Source organism: Anabrus simplex, chromosome 4 (assembly GCF_040414725.1).
Source record: "Anabrus simplex isolate iqAnaSimp1 chromosome 4, ASM4041472v1, whole genome shotgun sequence".
Taxonomy (NCBI): domain Eukaryota; kingdom Metazoa; phylum Arthropoda; class Insecta; order Orthoptera; family Tettigoniidae; genus Anabrus; species Anabrus simplex.
This window is the reverse complement of record NC_090268.1, coordinates 373,865,442-373,879,013: the sequence shown is the minus strand read 5'-3', so window position 1 is coordinate 373,879,013 and position 13,572 is coordinate 373,865,442.

Here is a 13,572-nt window from a genome sequence, read left to right as displayed (position 1 = left end):
CCCTTGAATCAAAGAAGGTTATCTCAGGGCGATTTCGGTAATCTACTGTAAGAAATGACCCTCATCAGTTCGTTTTGGACATGCGGATGAAACCTGAACTGTTTGCCTTTCTTACGATTTGCTTCCCCTTTTTTAATAAAAAGAAATGTAAGGTCTCCTTTACCGACATCTATGACCCTATCTACAACACCCCGATGAGATGTTTGGATCTATTTGTTTGGATGATATCGTTCTCGTAAAATAGTAGTCCGTCATAATGTTAAGAAATATACAGAGACACTGTTTTATTTATGACAGGGATTCACTCTCGTCCGTTTGCCAGCGCTGCGAGCTTGTCTCCCGCCATTTATTGTCAGATTTCATTACTACAGGATATTAATTTCCACCAATTATTTTTCGGTACAGCGTATTTGTAATTCTTTTTCCTTCTATCATACATAGCCTATACACAAAGATTATTTTGAAAGAGAATTACTAGTGTTTCGTCGAAAGAAGTCATTATATCGTGCACAACACACAGTGTTTACCTCTGCTCTGATTGGCTGGTTCTTAAAGTTAACGTAAAATTAACCGCAAGAGCTTGGAGTTTGCAATCCCTTCATTTTACGGACTCGCAGTTAAGTTTACGTCGGCGCATTGTGAATGGATCCATTAGATAAGATGACCACTAACTTCTAAGTTAACGTTAATTTTAAGTTTACTTTACGTTACGTTTGCATTTTGAATGAGGCTTTAGTGCTCATATAGTGTGGAAGCTATGTCTCTCACCAGTGCTACCACCCTCACCATCACCACAACTACCAACGCCATCTCCCAGGCCGGTATGAACCAAACACCATACTCAAACGAGTCCCCGTCAATCTATAGCGACAATTAACTTCCATTAACCCTAATCTCCGACCGATGACCTTCCCATGCAGTCGCCAAACGGCACAACTCCAAGCCCATAGAAGAAAGCGATGAACAGCCACGATCGAAGATTCAAGCAACGGAGCAACGAACCAACACCGGACGAAACAGCACCCTCCCTCTCCGCCCTACACCTCATCGGAATCCGAATTCCCCCTATCTGGTGCTCGTCGAACCATCTCCAACCCACGAACCCTCCAAAAACGTCCCTCCGGGACGCATACCTTCCCCCTCGAAAATCCCTCACCGGAATACAAAAACCCCCAAAGAATTTTTCACAAGCTACTCCAATTCAACATTAAAAGATACGACATAGCAGACATACGCCCCACTACCAATGGGCTTAATCTAAAAATCAACGGGGAGGACGCCGCCAGACGGGTCTAGCAGTCAGTTGGCTCAGCCACTTTGGCTCAACCCCCCCTAAAATCATTATCTCAATCCAAAACTAAAAATCAACCTCCCCCCCCCTCGTCGCATCCTCTTTAGCTGCGTGATCCGGGGAGTGGGCCCTGACGTCCCGGATGACATGATAGTCAAGGAACTAAACGAGGAAGGCATTCCAGCTCGGAAGGCCTTCCGGATTAAGAATAACTCTAGGCCTACTTTCATGGCCAGTATCTTGTTACCTACCACCCAGGCGTGGATTACGTTCTGGAAAACGGGGTATACATCTTTAGACACCACCATCGGGTGCATCACCTATAATAACCATGACACCGCACACTGCACTGCTGAACGACCAGTGTGCAGCCACAGCTCACAACCCCACCCTACTTCCCGATGCTCCAACACCCAGCTCCCACCTAAATGTAACACCTGCGGTGAACCCCATCCCACCTACTCCCGCAAATGTAAAGCCCGCTCGCAACCACCCGAAAATCGCCCTGAACTGGTAGCCCCTTTTCAAACAATAGAAACCCCCACCCAACCCACTCAATCCATTTTAACTCCCTCAACCCTTGAGGACATAATTCGCTTCGTTACTATCTCCCTCATGAACATTCATCCTTACCACCGATCACTGGTTCTGGCCAAACTCCAGGCAGCGGCCAACCAAACTCTCAACGCCCACCTCCTAACCTCCCACTCAGGACTAAATACCTACTTCCACTTCACCCGCCTAGTAACACTAGTATAAACATGGCCCATACCCTATCCCGTCATTCCCGGTCCCCAGAACCCATCTCCATCCTTTATATTCAATCCTTCCATTCCAAACGACTGCACCTAAAAGCCCTCGCTTCACAACACTCCACCCACGTAATCCTTCTCAATGAAACAATGCTACGTCCCAACCAGACCGCACACCTCCCCGGCTACACTATCCACCGAGCCGACCACCCTCACGACATAGGGCGCGGGGGTTCCGCCATAGCTGTCCGTTCCTCCCTCCCCAGACAGTAGATCTGGCACGAGTGGCAGGCTATTTGGCGTGGGTAGCCTCGTCATGGCCTTACCCATGTTCCCCCTACGCCATATCCTCTCCAGGGAATGGTACTGGCCCAAACGTATCTTTACTGATACCATTTTGACTGCACCTCGCCGCCTTGGACCAGCTCGTTATGTAGTGAAAGTGTATGTTGATGCAACGCCGAACAGTGTAGCATTTGTGTCTCCTACTCTTTCCACCGCATGGGCTCAAGCCTTTAGAACACCTACAAGGATTAACGCAGCTGAAACTGCAGCTGCTATCATTGGTGCTACAGCAGTGTTAAATGAAATTGTACAACGTAACCTCTTATGTGACTCTTTGGAAATTTACACGGATTCTACCGTAGCCATGTATACGCTCCGTACAGGACGGGGTCCATTATTATATTGTTATACCACATTGTTACCTATGTACATACTTTTGTGTAATAAAGCAGCACGGAGAGGCATACGCCTCTCGTGGCTGCGTGTCGGCACTCAGCACAATCCGGCTGACGCCCCATCGCGAGATATGCTTCTCTCCTTACACGCGCTGGCATAAAGTCTATATAAGGCCAGCGCACTCGGATGGGGCGTTCAGTTGGATTCTGCGGATGCTGACCGGCAGTCACAACCTCCTGTCTGAAGTCTAGGCAGGAGGTCGACGTAGCGAAGCACTCGTTAACGGACGTCCTGTGTTAATGACAGAGTCTGTTGATTGGTATCAATATGCACTCCGAGGTACACTAACGAAGTGGTCGGCTGCAAAATAGATTTGGAATGGTTAATTGTTATACCAAGCACAAGTTCCATGTAGAGAAGAAGGTCTTCCACCGGGATGGTTGGCCCATAAAAGAGCCAATCATCCAGGTAACACACGGCACTAATAGAAAACTGACCAAAAAGCACATCGGTAGCTGCCAAGGCCCAGCGTTGCATAACTGCCGTGGCTAAGGTATGGCCCATGGGAAGTCTGGTGAACGCGAGCTTGCGTCCCCGATAGTAGACACAGTAGAAGTGACGGTGACATGCGTCGAAGGGAATTTGGTAAAACCCAGATTTCAAGTCTATCTTGATAAGTTGAGAGTGAGGAGGTATGGACCTCAATGCTTTAGCCGGGGTGGCCAAAGAAAACTTGGGAATAGTATAATGTTCAGTCCACAAACTCAAATCATGGATGGGGCGAGCACTCCCATCCGGTTTTGCGACGAGAAACAGCGGATGGGCTTCTGTAATGTCAGCCGGGACGAGGATGTGGTGCCGTTCAAGGTCGGCAATAACCTGATCCATGAGTGGCGACGGGCGAGTTGGGGCGAAGACATGAGGAGCACTGGCTGGTTTAGGTAGACTGACGCCTTGCTCAAGAATGCGTTCTGCGTAGCGGCCAATTGGATTGTCCATGTAGGGAACTGGAGCTGCAAGGGGTACCGCTACCGAGCGATAGGTTGTAGGGCGCCGTCTGGTAGGTTGGAACTCTGGAAGAGGCTGCAACGGCGGAAAGGCTGGATCTGGTGGTAGCAATGGTTGCCGTGGAGGTCTATAAAAACTGCCTCCGTCTTCCCAAGGGTCATAGTCGTCGTCGGCGTGAATGGAGATTTCTTCGTCGTCGGGTTGAAAGATGGAATCGTCAAACCCAGGCCCATCCTGGGGTCTAACAAAGTGGTATGAAAAAATTAATAGATGTTTACCTCCATCTAATAAACACCTCAAAATACCATTTGAAAAGACATTAATTATGTACCAAGAACCAGCAACATTAAAAAATAATCACAAATGGTATTAGTCTTATATTTGAAGTACAATAAGCCACAGTTTTGAGGCTTTTGTTGGAATTTTCACACTGTCAAGAATTCTTGCTGTAGTGCTCTATGAATGACATCACATATAATAGGAACAAATCCACTGATATATTGTGAGCAATTCCAAATCTGTAAGATGCAGACATGTATGAGTCACCAATGTCCAGAAACCTGTAGGCCTAATTAAATACGAGGGTCGATCATAGGTCATGGGGACTACTTTATTCTCGCGAACAGGAAACAACACGGAAAATATAAGATATGGATTTGTAAATATAGGACATGTACTTATGCATAGTGCCTGAAGACAAATTCTGACTTCAGGCGATTCTCGTAGGAAAGTGACAGAGCACATGACGTTAGTAAACATTTTTTATTATGGTATAGACAGACAATACACAAGACGACGTTTAAAGGACAAGTCTCCACTGTTTACAGACCTTTGAAATAATCACCAACGGTTTCCACTGTGGGTTGTCAGCAGTGGAGCAGGCGCTGAATACCATTCGCTGCATGTGTGGGTGAGGCGAACCGGCAGTTGATACTCTACACAGTTTGAACGTCTCCACCCACCTCACCAATGTTCTATAGGGCATGGCATGCACACCTAATGCTTCCCGCGTCTGTGCATGGCATTGGCGTGTATTTCTGTCGCGGAGAACTGCTATTTTAATACACCTACGATCCTTGCTCCTGCTTGTTGACTTCCCGTTTGTGACGCTCTCATTCACACACTGAACTTGGGGGGCATGCTTAGACCCACACTGTTGTTTACATACACCATCTAGTGGCATCATACGCAAGTACATACTGTACGCTTCGAAATGCATATCTTAGGATTTCCGTGTTGTCTCCTGTTCGCGAGAAAAAAATAGTTGTCATGACTTATGAATAGACCTACGTATATTTCCACTGTTAATTGTAGAACGGTACATTCAAATTATGAATTCAAATTGATGTACATAAATGCATCCATTGTTTCTAGTCCTTTTTTATCAGTACTTTATTAGCAACCTGCAGAATGTAAAGAAATATTCCTGCGACTAATCTTTTATTTTATATATTTTACCACGGACATGGTTGTTTCGGAGGTGAACATCGCTTCTGACTTAAACCTTAAAAAATCGTTTTGAATATTGAATTTAACCATAGTGTCAGCATTTCCTCAGAACTTATATTTTTCTTGTAATTTATTTGCCTTATGTGTAATAGTGACTTCATTTTTTCCACTAATTGCTTATAATTATTGATGGGCATTCGGTACTAATTCCTGAATTTTTCTTCGTCATTCCACAACGAAGGCACACGTTGGTGGAATTCTCCATGGTTCTTTACCTTGCCCACTGCGATCGTCTGGTTTCTTCCTTTCTCCTAATATATTCGTGCGTTAGAATCTAATCCTCGTCCGAATTATCACTTTTACAGCACATTATTTTCCGCTCCTGAATATGAATACGTCTGTAGCCTGTACGTTACTGGGCGGGAATATCAGCTGTTTCTGTGCGGTCGATCCCTCTCGATCGATGACCAGTGTGACAAGGTAAATTGAGTCGTTAGTATTCAATGGCAGTTGGTCGCTCTTGATCATTCGATGCTCTGTGTGACAGCGGACTTAGGAGACACAAATTGAAGTTAGGATTGTAGAGTTACGGTAGTTATAGCGGTGGTGCTTACATGTGATCCGGTTTTCCGCCCAGGTGCGTCTCACATGTGGTCTGGTTTCCGCCTGTGTGAGGGGTGACAAAATTAATTTAGGATTTTAGAGTTAAGGTAGTTATAGGGGTGGTGCTTACACGTGGCCCCGTTTCCCACCCATTTGAGTGACCACATAGTAGACTTCGTTTATTTTTCATTTTTTGTTTTTGTAATGGGAACTTATATTTGGGCGAAAAGACTGTAATGTTCATCTTCAATTAATAGATAAATAGTACTGCCAAAAATATCTGTTAACATAATTAGCGCAAAACTTGTATTCTAGGTTATGCACGTCGAAGTTGGATACTTAGTTATAAAAGCGTGTTAAATTGTCGTTTTACTTCCAGAAAGATTTCAGTATTTCATTTTCGTTGTAAAAACATGCTTTAATAAAATTTGTACACCATTCTGAGGTGGACAGCACTTACAGATCTTAAACAAAACGCTGGGATCTCCCGGCACTAAAATCCATATGCCATTTCATTTCGACAAAATGCTGTGGAAATACAGTACAACAATGTATATGTAAAACCGATACAGTGGGCATTTTTATTTTGAATTATGGTCCGAGTATTGTCGATGGTCTTGATAGTACCTCATGCGAATCCACTCGCACCGTGTGAACCAAAGAGGATAGAATAGAATAGAGATGTAACTTCAATGATAAATGATAAAATTCGGTACCTAGCCACTAGGCGCTGGTAGTTTTAGTCCTCGATCAGAGATAGTGTCACAGTAATAATAATAATCGTATGGCCTCATCTACCGTGTGCAGACATTTCAATTTGACGCCATCTTGCTGTCTGTTCGTCAATTTCGACGTTCCGTTTTACTCTAGGCCCACTAGATGGCAGACCGAGTAAACCGAAATTCTCTTGGGCGTCTATGGCTGAGATTTAAAGAATTTTGTCGGGTAAACACCGAATGTCTCACCAGTGATCTTTTACATGCCGACATCATACGACATGGAGTGTCGAATGGACTTTTTTCCGCCCTTCAAAAGTCCGACTACCTCTGTCGGGTTTGAACCCGCTATTTTGGTATCCGGTGGCCGACACTCTATCACTGATCCACAGAGGCAGCTAGTGTCACAGTGTGCATTGTGAACAATACCTTAGTATTACTATCAACAGATAGCGCAGAGAACTAACATTCGTTGCAGTGACGCACATCCGGTTATGCTTAAAGCCCCCCAATCCACTCCTTTCCCCTGTTATCAACCCTTCCTTCGATTATAATGTAGTTCTACTCTTTCCATGCCCAATACATTGTAATTCATATATTTTTATTTTCAAGTACTTACTATGTTGTGAATAATGATCTGATACCCCTAGTTCATATGGCATACTATGTTATTGAGAACATATCCTCACACCCCAAAGCAGCTTTAACTTGAATGAATGACACATTAACACAAAGCTGATATTATAACGAATATGAAATCCCTTCAAAAGCAAGACCGAAGAGCACAGCATATGCAAGAGAGTAGGGTATCATATCAATATCCAAGTGCCACATGAGAATAAAAATAACAGAATTAAATGCACTGACACATGAAATATATATAAATGCATTATTATAGAACGCTCAAACAGAAAATAAAGGTTTTCAGGGCTGGTAAATAATGATACAAATAAATTAAGGAGACAGAAATTGATTAACACTATCAAATACAGAAATAAAAAGTGACCAGCAATGTATTCAAAAATACTAAGCTGAAGTATCACATTCACAACTTTAACATTAAGCACAGAAAAAATTACACAACAAATGTAGAAGACAGTGGAATAGAAGCCTGCCTGTAACTGCAGTTTCATTCAGTAGGTATGATTATAAGCATATTTAGGTGAATTTTGTGATAAGTTGTAAACAATGTCCTTCAGCACAACACTTAGTGCAAATACATAACAATTTGCTGGGCAAGTAAAATTTTTAGCCTTTGATGTTAATGTGAACATTTTTCGCAAGTATCACAAACAAAGTCACACATAACCGACACTTCACATGGTAATTTGGCACTTCCAATGATAAGTTTGATTAGTGCACGATATTCCTGCAAAAAATTCAAATAGGTCGGAAATAATAACATTCACAGTACCACTTCTATAGGTCCTTTATGTTTTAAAACACTTCACAGCACTTAACACAGGGTTGTTATAACCAAATGACATGACTGTGACGAAGGTGACAACTGTAACTGTGTTCCATGAACATGTGATTTACTTATAGGGAAAGTCATGTTACTCGGTTTTGGATTCTAAGAAGAACTGAAGGTCTCAAGGGTGTGATCATATCAGCTGCCACATAAAAGTATGAAGTTGCTGGCTTCTTTTGTGTTTTGAATATACACTGACTGACAGAGCAAATGTAACACCAAGAAGGAGTGGTTCGAAAGGGATGAAAGTTGGGGAAAAAACAGAGACGGCACGGACGAATAATTGATGTTTATTTCAAACCGATATGCAGGTTACACAATGCGCATGGCATCGACTCAGTAGGATGTAGGACCACAGCGAGCGGCGATGTACGCAGAAACACGTCGAGGTACAGAGACAATAAGAGTGCGGATGGTGTCCTGAGGGATGGTTCTCCATTCTCTGTCAACCATTTGCCACAGTTGGTCGTCCGTACGAGGCTGGGGCAGAGTTTGCAAACGGCGTCCAATGAGATCCCACACGTGTTCGATTGGTGAGAGATCCGGAGAGTACGCTGGCCACGGAAGCATCTGTACACCTCGTAGAGCCTGTTGGGAGATGCGAGCAGTGTGTGGACGGGCTTTATCCTGCTGAAACAGAGCATTGGGCAGCCCCTGAAGGTACGGGAGTGCCACCGGCCGCAGCACATGCTGCACGTAGCGGTGGGCATTTAACGTGCCTTGAATACGCACTAGAGGTGACGTGGAATCATACGCAATAGCGCCCCAAACCATGATGCCGCGTTGTCTAGCGGTAGGGCACTCCACAGTTAGTGCCGGATTTGACCTTTCTCCACGCCGACGCCACACTCGTCTGCGGTGACTATCACTGACAGAACAGAAGCGTGACTCATCGGAGAACACGACGTTCCGCCATTCCCTCATCCAAGTCGCTCTAGCCCGGCACCATGCCAGGCGTACACGTCTATGCTGTGGAGTCAATGGTAGTCTTCTGAGCGGACGCCGGGAGTGCAGGCCTCCTTCAACCAATCGACGGGAAATTGTTCTGGTCGATATTGGAACAGCCAGGGTGTCTTGCACATGCTGAAGAATGGCGGTTGACGTGGCGTGCGGGGCTGCCACCGCTTGGCGGCGGATGCGCCGATCCTCGCGTGCTGACGTCACTCGGGCTGCGCCTGGACCCCTCGCACGTGCCACATGTCCCTGCGCCAACCATCTTCGCCACAGGCGCTGCACCGTGGACACATCCCTATGGGTATCGGCTGCGATTTGACGAAGCGACCAACCTGCCCTTCTCAGCCCGATCACCATACCCCTCGTAAAGTCGTCTGTCTGCTGGAAATGCCTCCGTTGACGGCGGCCTGGCATTCATAGCTATACACGTGTCCTGTGGCACACGACAACACGTTCTACAATGACTGTCGGCTGAGAAATCACGGTACGAAGTGGGCCATTCGCCAACGCCGTGTCCCATTTATCGTTCGCTACGTGCGCAGCACAGCGGCGCATTTCACATCATGAGCATACCTCAGTGACGTCAGTCTACCCTGCAATTGGCATAAAGTTCTGACCACTCCTTCTTGGTGTTGCATTTGCTCTGTCAGTCAGTGTATATGTAGCCATAAAGGAACTGTAAGAACACTATCAAAGAGAAGAAAATAACACTTCAGTGCATTACTTCACTTTAATGGTTCCTTTTATTGCATTGCATTGTTGGATGCGCTTGAGAACGGTTGGCTGTTGAGAGAGCTATTGCATTATTGTAGTGATAAAGTAGTGAAAACCTATTGAAATAGCTTAATTTTGTGTATATCTGATTCATTTAGTGCTGTTTATATAGTGGTGTTTAGTGCTTGTTGGTAGAAATTGGGAGTAGTAATATTTATTTAAATTTTGTAACAAGTAATTCAGTTGGTCTTAAGTAAATTACGTTTTCTAGGTTAAGTAGGCTAGCTAGGTGCACCTTGTTTCGAATTTAGGTTTAGGTAATACTTCAGGTAACAATATTAACTTTAAAAATATTTGTAAATATCTGTAGATTCGTTGGTTGTACTTACAAAGGCAGATTATCATAAGGAATAGTACCGTAACTTCTGCAGCAACTTCCCCGGTATTTCGTATAGATATACGTTCAAACTCTCGCGAAGGTAATAATTTACTACTTTAAAAAACACGATACGCCTGTAAACTTCCATTTAAAAAGAAGTTAAAGAGATTACACGGTAATAGTTAACAGTCGTATTGTTATTGATTATTGTCGCTCCTCATATTCAAATATTGCATTGTTGGCTACAGTCGTGAACAAAGGGTGTAGTCAAGTAAATATAAATAAAAATCAGCTGACCTTGTATTCCATTCATTTGTACTTCTGAGTAGGTAGTTAGTATCCGTAATTTATATTTCGCTCCCTCGATCTTTCAGTATTTAGGAGCGGTTAGCTAATAATAATAAAGTTCATATATCCCAGTAATTGCAGTTCAAGTCCCTGGAGTAGTAGTAGTAGTAGCAGTAGTAGTAGTAGTAGTTTTTATAGAAATATTTGAGAAATTATTGTAGACAACCTCGTATTTTTCAGTAGGCCTAATTAAGGACACTTTTTTTCTCCGTCCCGTGGAGTAGGGAAAATAATAGTAATCCACCAGCTGTAATAATCACATAACCACATTTCAGTAGAATTGTAGTGAAGATAAGGTATAATATATTAGATAGTATCTTGCCAGTTATATTCGTGTTTTTCTTCGTGTACGGCAATCCTTTTGATACTTAAGCATTTAACCAAACGCAGTGTAGTGTAGTGTAGTGTAGATACATTGTAGTATAAATACAGTACATTTAGATAGTGCCGTATCTTGCGTGCTATATTCGTGTGTTATCTTTCGTGTATATCTATTAGACCGTAATACTAATAATAATTTGTCTAAGCATTTAGCTTCGTTGGTAATCTTTGAGTACAGTAGTTCTTGCAAATTTCATTTCTGTTGTGCTTAGTAGTGACATACGGTACGGTACCGGTATCGTAATTAGGATACGTCGGAAAGTAGATTAAAATTACTGTAGTGTACTGTACAGTAGTATACGAGTAATATTCTATTAGAATTTAGTGTACTTATTTATTATTGTAAAATATTTGTGTAGTACTGCTGTGGTAGAGGTATCCGTAGAAACTCTTACTAAAATATTGTTGAAATTAGGATAGGCTTAATTGCAGTTTGGAATTGTGTAGTTCTTGTGTATTACTTTCGATATTCAGTAATTAACACCAGCTCTTATCCTGTTAGGGGTTGTAGGATAAAAAATAAAAAAATAATAATAGAGCACGACTAAGTAGTATTGTAGTGTAGTCGTATATTAATTACCATATTGGTGTGTACTATCCCAGACAATATATCCCTCCGTTCATTTATTTTTTCAAATAAGTTATTTTTTTAATTTAAAAATTTCCCCCCGTAAAGAATGGCTAAGGAGCGCGAGTGTACTTATTGTGGGTATGGTGAGGCATTGAGGGGTATGAGGGAGGAGTTGGAAAGTTTGAGGGAGATAATTAGGATTCTCACAGAAGACGGGAAGGAAGATAGGACTCCCTCAAACAATGTACAGGTTACAGTAGGTGTACAAGAGGGAGGGGAAGGAAATGGAGGAGTTGTAGAAGACAGGTGGTCTAATGTTCTAAGGGGAAGGAGATTGCAGGCCAAGGGCTCTATTCAGGATCAGAATTCAGGACAGGTGTCTGTGCGAAATCGGTACGAGTCACTCCAGGTAGAACAACAGAGGGAAGATGAGGGACAGGGAACTGTTGCTGAGATGCGTGGAAGTAGGAGGAAGGGAAAAGGTAGGAAAGGAAAATGTAGAGTAGAGGATAGGAAAAGACAGGTGGAACAGGGTCATTGGAAGGAGAAAAGGGAGGAGGAAGTAGCTTCTGCAGCTATCAGGAAAGATAGGGCTGACCAGGAGGGGAGGGGATCAAATGAGGTGGGTAGGGTTGAGGCTCTGGTCATGGGGGATTCCATCGTTAGACACGTGGGGAAAGTTTGTGGAGGAAAGGCAACCAGGGCAGAATGTTACCCAGGAATTAGGTTGAGGCAGATGTTGAGGAAAGTAGAAGAGAGGGAGGAGGGTAAGGAGAAGGTGGTAGTGTTTCACGTTGGTACCAACAACGTAAGGCAAGCTGATATAAGTACCAACATAGTTGGAGATGTGTGGGATCTGGTAAATGCAGCACGGGTGAAGTTTAAGAAAGCGGAGATTGTTATTAGTGGAATACTGTGTAGGAGGGATACTGACTGGAGGGTGATTGGGGATTTAAATGAGACTATGGAGTGGGTATGTGGGAAACTGGGAGTGAAATTTCTAGATCCTAATGGGTGGGTAGGAGAAAGGGATCTGCGCTCGGATGGCCTTCATTTAAACCGCAGTGGTACGTATAAGTTAGGAAATTTGTTTGGAAGGGGAATAGGGAGGTACATTCAGAGAAACGGGATGGCCTAGGGAGCGGTGATAAGGGAACAGGGAACTGGAAATCAAGTAGGGATTACATAAAATTGTTAGTGTTGAACTGTAGAAGTATTGTAAAGAAAGGAATAGAATTAAGTAAATAGATATATATTTACCAGATATTGCAATAGGAGTTGAATCATGGCTGAGAAATGATATAATGGATGCAGAAATTTTCTCACGGCACTGGAGTGTGTATCGTAGAGATAGGATAGGAAAGGTGGGAGGGGGAGTTTTCATTCTGGTGAAAGAAGAATTTGTAAGCTACGAAAAATTAAAGATGAGACACATGAAATTCTAGGTGTAAGGCTCATTTCTAAAGATAATAGGCAACTTGATATATTTGGAGTGTACAGATCCGGAAAGGGTAGCACTGATGCGGATTCGGAATTATTTGATAGGATAGTCAGCTATGTGGGAAACGACATGGAAAGAAATGTGATTGTAGCGGGAGATCTGAATTTGCCAGATGTCAATTGGGAAGGAAATGCGAACGACAGGAAGCATGACCAACAAATGGCAAATAAGTTAATATGGGAAGGACAGCTGATTCAGAAAGTGATGGAACCAACCAGAGGGAAAAATATTTTGGATGTGGTGCAGATAAAACCAGATGAGCTCTATAGGGAAACTGAAGTAATAGATGGTATTAGTGATCATGAAGCTGTTTTTGTGGTAGTTAAAAATAAATGTGATAGAAAGGAAGGTCTTAAAAGTAGGACTGTTAGGCTGTACCATATGGCTGATAAAGCAGGTATGAGGCAGTTTCTAAAAAGTAACTATGATCGGTGGAGAACGGTAAATAAAAATGTAAACAGACTCTGGGATGGGTTTAAAGAAATTGTTGAGGAATGCGAAAACAGGTTTGTACCTTTAAGGGTGGTAAGGAATGGTAAAGACCCACCTTATTATAATAGAGAAATAAAGAGACTAAGAAGGAGGTGCAGACTGGAAAGAAATAGAGTTAGAAATGGCTGTGGAAGTAAGGAGAAATTGAAGGAACTTACTACAAAATTGAATCTAGCAAAGAAGGCAGCTAAGGATAACATGATGGCAAGCATAATTGGCAGTCATACAACTTTTAGTGAAAAATGGAAGGGTATGTATAGG